Below are 9610 nucleotides of genomic sequence, written 5' to 3' on the forward strand. Positions count from 1 at the left end.
TTTTGAAAAATAATCCCCGATTTTTCTATCATTTTCCATTATTGTGCAAAAATCTTAATTCAAGGAACATTAAAATTTTTAAATCTTTCACTTTTTCCCCTATCCCCACACTTGAGGCAAACATTGTCCTCAATGTTTAAAATTTAAGACATAAAATAGGGACGGGATTAAAATTCACGTCAACAATTTTAAAAACCGGGCCTAATGTGATGGTGGATATTAATTATACACGAACACAATTACACTTTTAACACAAATACTAATAAAACAAAGAAGGCTATGAAAACGAAATCACCTGATAGAAAAGAAAAAGTCTCATGTGCAACTCTCGTTCCCTCGGTGATCTCTCGGGAATCTCTCGGTGAACCTTACCTTTTCAACTCTCAAAATAAAATCTGCAAACTCTCACACGTGTAGAAGCAAGCTTCTCACAAATGTTAAAAATATAGGTCTTTTAAACCATTTGCAAAACCATTAATTTTAAATTACCAGCCGAGATTAATAAATTTCATAACCAAATTTGTTACCCGAGTAAAAATGTTAAAAGACCTAACTCACTTTCGTAGGAATCACGGTTGCATTTAGCGTATGCAACAAGCCCTTTAAACCCCCCGGTAGCCCGGGTGGACGAGTGTGGTCTCGTGAGGGTTTATAGTGAACTACACCCACAAAGTTCAAATACAAAATATACAAGTACCTGAATACAAGGCCGGGTTGCCTCTCGGTTAGCGCTAAGTTTTGTTAAGGTCTTCAGCCGGACTGTTACCTGATTTGGGGGTTATGGTCGTCTAATGGAGTGCTTACCTTCCTCCACCTCGTTCTTCTTACTCCTCCAACATAGTGGTACACTGTCCATGACACTCCATCTTGGCCCGAAGCATGCCAATCTTCTTTGTTCATTTTCAAACCCCGGTGGCTTCCTCGCCTTCTCCTTCTTTGGCGGTTTCTTCTTACTTGTTTTGCCAGTCTCATTATTAACTACTTTTTCCTTCGCATTCTTGATATCATCACATGAAATTGCCAACTCTCCAACATGAATCTCTATCGCATTCAGCTCCTGTTTTTCTCTCTCCCGCTTTGACCTATCAAACACAAAACTTTCTTCTATTGTGTCATCCTCACTTACATGAGGAAGACACATGTTAGTAGCACCTGACCTAGAAGATTTATTTTGACAAGAATAATCAAATGAATTTGAAAATATATGCAAAACTAACTTACGGTTGCCAAAGGCCATGCACACTGTTCCGTCTTGGCAATTGATTTGAGCATTTGATGTTGCCAAAAACGATCTTCCCAATATCACTCTTGGCTCTTCTTCATTCTCTACCAGCTCATAATCTAGAACAAGAAAATCTTCAGGATAGTAAAAATCACCAACCTTTACCGCAACTCCAACCAACTTCCCTCGGGGCCGTCTTCGAGTGAAATCAGCTAACACCAATGTGGTGTCAACTTCTTGTAAAGGTCCAAACTCAAACCGATCATAAACACTCCCCGGTAGAACACTTACACTCGCACCATAATCAACTAACGCCTTGGTGGTTTTGAACTCGCTAATCTGAATGGGAATAAGTGGAGTCCCTGTTTCAAATTCTTCAACCGTGTCATTCACCCCATGATCTTCAATTGTGATTGCACTCACGTGTACGTTTTTACTATTTGATGAGTTACTACTCTGATGGCTCGGATTTTTCAAGGTATCACTTGGTAATTTGGATGGATTTCTCTTCAAACTCGCCACTTCCTCAGCAAGCTGGCTCACCTGTTTATCCCTCACAGCATTGCCTTTCTCTTGGAGCTCTAACCTCTGATTCATTTGCTTCAGAAGGTCCATCACATCTTTAATCGAATCTTCCTTATTACCCGAAGAACTTCCTTGACCTTGTGTCGCCCCTTGACTTTGCTGTCCTTACTGATAGCTCTTCTGATAAACCTTATTATAACCACCCGACTCTTTTTGATTATACCCCCCTTGACCGCTACCCCTCTCGTTCCCATATTGACGCTGATTCGACTGATAACCTGCTTTTTGGGAATTACTTTGAAAATTTGGGTTTTGTTGCGTGTTCAGGTTCCCGTAACAGAAGTTCAGATGGTTTCGGAGGCCCGGGTGATAGGTGTTTGAGTTCATATTATTATTATTATTATTATTATTATTATTATTATTATTATTATTATTATTATTATTATTATTATTATTATTATTATTATTATTATTATTATTATTATTATTATTATTATTATTATTATTATTATTATTATTATACCGCTTCTCACCCTGAACAAAATTCACCTCCTCTTCTTCCTCTTCTTCTTCGTCTTCCAACACAACCCCGCATGTAGCCACCACATGGCCTATTCCACCACAACCTTCACAAACCGGATACGCCTTTCCTGACTTGCCTTTTTCTTTCACTCCCACACCCATCAACTGATCCAACTTCCTTTCCAACCTAGCCATACGATCATCCGACTCACCGTTCTCCACGACCTTCACAACCCGCCCTTTTTACCATACGATTCGACTGAGCTTGCCTCTTCGAGTTCATTGCATGTCTCTCCAAATGTTGCCAATCTTCATTCTCGTCATTAGTCAAAAACGACCCATTTGTGGTCGACTGAAGATCACGCACATCGTCACTCGATAACCCGTCATGAAATGCTTTTATCAATTCCCATAGTGCAATCCCGTGATGCGGACAAGTTCTCAATAACCTCTTGAATCTCGCAAATGCTTCATGAAAAGTCTCAACCGAACCTTGCTGAAAATTTCTGATGGAAGTTCGGGCCTTGGAAATTCTTTGCGGTGTGTAATACTCTTCTAAGAATTTCTGAGCTAGGTCTTGCCACATATAGATACTTGCTGACGGCAAAGATAAGAATCATTGCTTTGCTAAATCTTTAAGGCTGAACTGAAAAACCACTAGCTTGACTTCTTCAGCAGTAAACCCTTGACTCGAGATGGTGGCACAAATCGCATTGAACTCGCTTAATTGTAAGTATAGCTTTTCAAATGCTTTCCCATGAAAAGTAGGCATCCCGGTCAAGTTACTCTGCCTTACTGAAAACGTTCTTCCTTCTCGGACCGGGATCACAATGGGAAGCGGGTTCGTGGCCACTTGTGGAATGAAGTGGCTTTGAACCCCCCGAACAGGCGGTGGAATAAATGCCCTCGGGACCCCATCTTCAAACTCATACTCGGGAAACTGTGGTTCCGGAGGATCTTGTCTTCTTCTTTCTCGACGGTTTCTTAGTGGCTGAGCGGGCTCGGGGGTTCGGTTTCTGGGAGGTTGCTGTTGCTGTTTTCTTCTAAAGTACCGACCCCCTTGCACGTCTTCCATCTCGTCTTCATCCTCAAACTCCTCAAAATCGTCAAATCCCCTTCGTCGATCATACTCAAACTCGACCCGATTGGGTGGTGGCTCAGACCTGATTGAATAATCATCTCTCATCTGATATCTTCTTTGAGCTCCCTTGTTTCGGTTTTGGTGAATGGGTGGGTTAAATGGTGGTAGGTTATGGAGTGGTGGGTTTTGTGGAATGTTTTGTGGAATGGGTTGATCTTGCTGATGTGGTGGGTTAAGATTGTCGGGTTGAAACTGCGGTGGAATCGGGTAGGGTTTATCTTCTTGATGGTTCATGTCTTCTTCTTTCGGTCTTGAAGTTTCACCCCTTTTCTGTTGTGCTCGGTTTCTTCTCACGGTTTTCTCGATCTCGGGATCAAACTGTAACACTTCCTTGTCTCGAGCAAATCGCGTATGCATCAAACCTAGAGATTATCTGCACACACCAAACAAGCACACCCCGTGTAAAATCAACGAAGAAAAGAAATAAACTAAAATTAAACTAAATTACACTAATTTAAACTAAACTAAACTAAACTAAACTAGCACTAAGCGCGTTGAGTCCCAGCAACTAGTACGGGTAAGTGAGGTCGTCTCCTCAGGGACTCAAGGAAAGTGCAAGTTTATTATGACTAAATTAATTATTAAACTATGGTGGACAAACGATGTCAAGCGGATTTTAGAAAAAAAATACTTAAAACTAACAATTACTTAAAAACGATTTGTAAATAATATTAATAAAAACATTCATTCTAGGTTCGGTTAATGTGATATTCAACTTAATCCCAGATTTGATTATATTGATTACGCAGTAATTACTAAACCTAGTAGTTGGATTGTGAGGTCAAACGATACCCTAACCGAATTGATGACACAATGAAACTCGGTTTACCTAATTACCAACTTATGTTTGTTAAAGCCAATTAAGAGACACTATTTGATGATAACTAGTCAATGACACAAGAGCTTAAACCCTAAATGTTGATGAACACAACCAAACAAATAATGCATTAATTAATAATCCCAAACACTAGTTGTTTAAATTATCAATAACAAATTAAGCAAGACTAAAGCAACAACTCTATCAAGCTCATAAACATTAAGCATTCAAATCTGATCAGAAGTTAAATTACACAAAAACCTAGCCTAGAATGAACAAAGAACTTAGCTAAGCATCGACATATCGATTATATCACTTATCTTGATGAACATGCAAACCCGAGATGAACCGGAAGCCTTGGAATGGTGGAAGATCGTCCTAAGCAGCCTCTTTTGCCTCTGGAAGTCGTAATAATCGAAATAGGGTCGAAACATCGTTTATATAGTGAAAACCTAACTTTTTGCCGACTTTAAGCATCTTCGCGTATCGCGAAGATGCACCCCTTTGCATTTTCGCGATACACGAAGATGCAACTGACTTCATATTCGAATGCCTCTCATTAAGAAACATGAAATCCATATATTATGGATTCCGTAACTCATTTTCTACGCGGAGATATGCCCGTTTTACTAAAAGACACTTTTCTGGTAACCCATCTTGTTCAGTTTTCGCTTTGGCTTCATGTTTCTCATCCAATCCTCTCCCGAATCCTTTTTAACTATCCAAATATGTTTCCCCATGCTTCCATCTTCTCGAGGCTTGCTTAATCTTCATCTGGATGGCTCTGAATTAGCTCATTTAAGCTCCTTAACTTCCAATGTCCTGAAAACACATAGCAATGCTTGAAGTATCAATGTTCATTCATTTATTTAACTAAAATTAACTAATTAATATATCATAATAATTAACTTTTACCCAACCATCATACTCGAGTCACAGACTCGCAAGATCAATGAGTGAAAATGGAAAGACGCGGAGTTTGACGGCGTCTTCGGATACGCCGGCAAGATGGAAATTGTCGTAAATACGTGTGATGCGAGTAGGATGAGAATGAGGGTTTTTGTGAAGTAACCCGTGAAACTGAGCAGAATGTGAAATGGTGTTTAGAATGTTCGACAGAATCTGCCAATTTGTGTTAACTCCAATGGCGAGTGGTGCGATGCCGGATCTCGCGCCAACATTGGCCGGACGGGCCCGGTCTGCAATTGTTCTCCTCGGTGGTGGATTGTCGGCCATAATCCTATCCCTATCATCGAAGTCAGAAAACGTAGGAGAAGACGATAGACTACCAACGGATGAAGAAGTGGACGATGGTGAAACGGTGCGATGTCTCTCACAAAACTTTCTCTCTCTGGCTCGGGAAATACTTCAGTGCCAGGTGGTCCACGAGATCGAGTATGTCGCATACAACTATAAAAATCAATAAAGGTAGCCAAACTATTCTAACAAATAAGCAAAGCAAAACAAAAATAATTACAAGTAGTAAACAAGGTAAGTCCTAACTCGAGTCGCTCTCAAAACGCCTAAAAACCTTGTCCCCGGCAACGGCGCCAAAAACTTGATGTGTGTCGGACGATATGAAAATGAATGACCCTCACAACTAAGCTTTAAATTTAAAACGAAAATCCTAACAACACCACACACAACCGGCAAGTGTACCGATCGTAAGTAGTATAGACCTTGGAAGCCCGAGTATCGAACACAATGACACGTATAAACGCTACTGATCACTAACCCTAGACAAGACCTACCAAAGAATAATATTTAATTTTTTATTATTATTTTATTTAAATTAATTTTAACTAATTTATCTAACTTACTTAACTTAACAAAACTAACAAGAAAACTTAACGGAACTAACGAAATTTTAACGAATATGGAGAAACGACTACATAGGCAAGAATCCTATTGACGGTTCAACGGCTAATGGAATTAACTAATCACACGACACCGGTGTCTTAAAAATAAATAAATCAACTAAGGCTCACTAAAGTTCACTAGATCACCTCTCGGTCTCACCAACTAACCCTCACGAATCTATGAAGATTGAATTGACCTACCGGGAAAAAGATTACTAAGGTACCCTAATGACGCATCTCCTCTCGGACTCAACGACACAAAACCCGCTAAAAATTGGTACTAGTAATTCTAGGGATAAAAGGGTAATCACAACGACACAAAACACGATATGAAAATGAATGACCCTCACAACTAAGCTTTAAATTTAAAACGAAAATCCTAACAACACCACACACAACCGGCAAGTGTACCGATCGTAAGTAGTATAGACCTTGGAAGCCCGAGTATCGAACACAATGACACGTATAAACGCTACTGATCACTAACCCTAGACAAGACCTACCAAAGAATAATATTTAATTTTTTATTATTATTTTATTTAAATTAATTTTAACTAATTTATCTAACTTACTTAACTTAACAAAACTAACGAGAAAACTTAACGGAACTAACGAAATTTTAACGAATATGGAGAAACGACTACCTAGGCAAGAATCCTATTGACGGTTTAACGGCTAACGGAATTAACTAATCACACGACACCAGGATCTCAAAAATAAATAAATCAACTAAGGCTCAATAAAGTTCGCTAGATCACCTCTCGGTCTCACCAACTAACCCTCACGAATTTAAGAAGATTGAATTAACCTACCGGGAAAAAGATTACTAAGGTACCCTAATGACGCATCTCCTCTCGGACTCAACGACACAAAACCCGCTAAAAATTGATACTAGCAATTCCAAGGATAAAGGGGTAACAATATTTAACTTGATCTAGGACACCAATTTGCACGCAAATCTAAACCAGACAAAGCCAAAATTCTCTCTCGCGCAATTCTAACCTAGCCGAATAAAGAAACGAGACAAACCGATTTCCTATTACCTCTCGGTCACAAGGAAGGTGAACCTATTGAATTTTAATAATTAATTGCATAAAAGATTCCTATGGTCGCGCTAACCACAAATAGATCAAAAACACCAAGCCTAAGACCTAACCAAATAACCCTAACCTAACGACACAAAATCAACCAATCAAGGCAATAAGGGGAATCACATGCAAAAATTATATAAAAACAATAACTAACACATCCAAGATCGAATTAAATAAAGCTTTTCAATAATAATACATCATATAACAAGTCAAAACCAAATAAGCCGTCACATAAAATCAATATTCATCTCAACCTAGGTAGTTCAATAGATTTAGCTGACGATCATAGAAACCAAAGAACAATTAAACTCATAAATATTTGACATGTTCAAAATTTCTAGAGCAATAAAAACACAATGAGTAAAATACCCAAATGGCTGAATGAGACAAATACTCTCTGCTTCTGTTTTCTTCTTCCTTCGCCGCCAAAGAACAAAAGTTTTTCCTTTTGACCTGCTACTGCTAGACCACCAAATATTGTCCCACCTTTTCTTCTGACCACAGTAGACGTAGACCAAAATATATATATCTCCTCTGTGTTTCACGAATAATATATTAATAATGTAGTCAGCGGCGGTTATTGGGTCTTCAATCCCCGGTGAACTCCTCTTTGACCTAATGCCATCGTGGGTATTAAACCTTTTTTTTGGTGGGCTTGTACACTCAATTTGTTTAATCCTTTTTAAGCCCAAACGCACTTCACGTCCAATTTTCACTTTGAATTAGCCCCAAGTTCCAAGCAACGTGTATTATTTAACTTTGTGGAATCATGTCTCATTGTTCCATATCACAATCTGTTTTCATGTGGCTGCCATAACAAACATCAAATGAATGAACTAATAAAATAAAGCAATCAAATAATAAAACTTGGCTTAAAATTATCTAAAAGTATAGGAAATATTTATATATAATATGTATATTTTAGACCACATCAAATATCCCCACACTTATATCTTTTTCGTCCTTGAAAAAGAATTCTACACAGGATCGTAACCGAGTTTAACCGACAACTCTTGGTTTTATTTATTTATTTATTATTATTATTATTGTTATTATTATTATTATTTTTTAAATAATTAGAACAAGTGACCATTTACCCGAATATCTCCGTCGACTTTTCAACCTTCACCTAATAACCTAGATCAGGTCGATTGCCGGTATTGTTGTTCCCTTAAACCCATGCCCCTAATACTTACTGAGGAAAATAAGGCGTGACAATTTTATTAGTTTGTATGACTAAGTGGAACCCAAACCTAAAAGCCTTGCTGCTACTTCACCAATTCCATTATGGTTTTTCCGGGTCGAGTCACCCCAACATGACTTAAACCTATTGCCACATGATCAAAACATTTTCGACTCATATACAACCTATAAACTCTAGCTTGGTCCTTGAGTCCCCATGTAGTGACGATTCCTCTCTTTCAAGTGCATGCATTTACTCGGATATCAAGATTGACCGACAGTAGTTTCCTTCATGGTGGTTTTAATTTTTTTCTGCCTTTTGCCTTTTTTGCATTTTTTTTATAAAAAAAATCCACCATGTTGGACGATATTACAGAAATGAGTCTGCGCCACCGCGCAACAGAGGGCCGAGCAAAACTGTCTTCTGCTAGCATTAACATTCAGGTCTGCGCCACCGCGCAACAGAGTATGGAACTTCGCAAGAATAGACACGTATACAAAAGATTATATAAATAATATACAGGTGATCATGTGACTCGAGGCTTAAGTATGACCCGACTTTTTATTCAAGTCCTGTTACGGGCTTAGTTAAACAAACAAAACTCTAAGATGTTTCCCACTAAAGTCAGGCAATTTAAAAGGTTCAATTAGGTCAACAACCAAACCGTCCTTTCATTCTCAAAGGTACTGACACATCGAATACTGAGTCTAAACCGTTCGGTTACAAAACATTACGTGCGGGTCTAATGGGCACTGTTCTTTTTTACTATATATATATATATATATATATATATATATGAAAACACCAAGAAGTTATAAAACAAACACGACTCAGTAATAATATCATTTCCTGTTTAACATACAGAAAACAAGTTTCAAAGGACAATTTTTTTTTTCAATTTTTTTTTACAACTAAGTAAAATAAATCCCATCCCCACACTTAGAACGAAATCGTCCTCGATAAGAACAAGGAAACTAAAAATAAAATAAAATAAAAATAAAAATATGATGTACAAGAATAAAACAAAGAACAGGTTACTCCCATGGTTTGTGTGCAGAATCTTCAATAGCTGAGTAGCAACCAATCGACCGTATAGCATTTCATTCGCGGCTGCAACCTCGGGAGAACCAGTTCCAAAACGCCATCGGAGCCACCATGCGCATAATATAACCTGCAAAAACTCAAACTCACTCGCATGTAGCGGCGTACAAAACAGAAATCAAAAACATAAAGAAAATAAACGTATTTTT

This window comes from Bidens hawaiensis, unplaced genomic scaffold, assembly GCF_021521415.1.
Source record: "Bidens hawaiensis isolate Kalapana, Puna unplaced genomic scaffold, B.hawaiensis_p1.1 tig00002717_1, whole genome shotgun sequence".
NCBI classification, from domain to species: Eukaryota; Viridiplantae; Streptophyta; class Magnoliopsida; order Asterales; family Asteraceae; genus Bidens; species Bidens hawaiensis.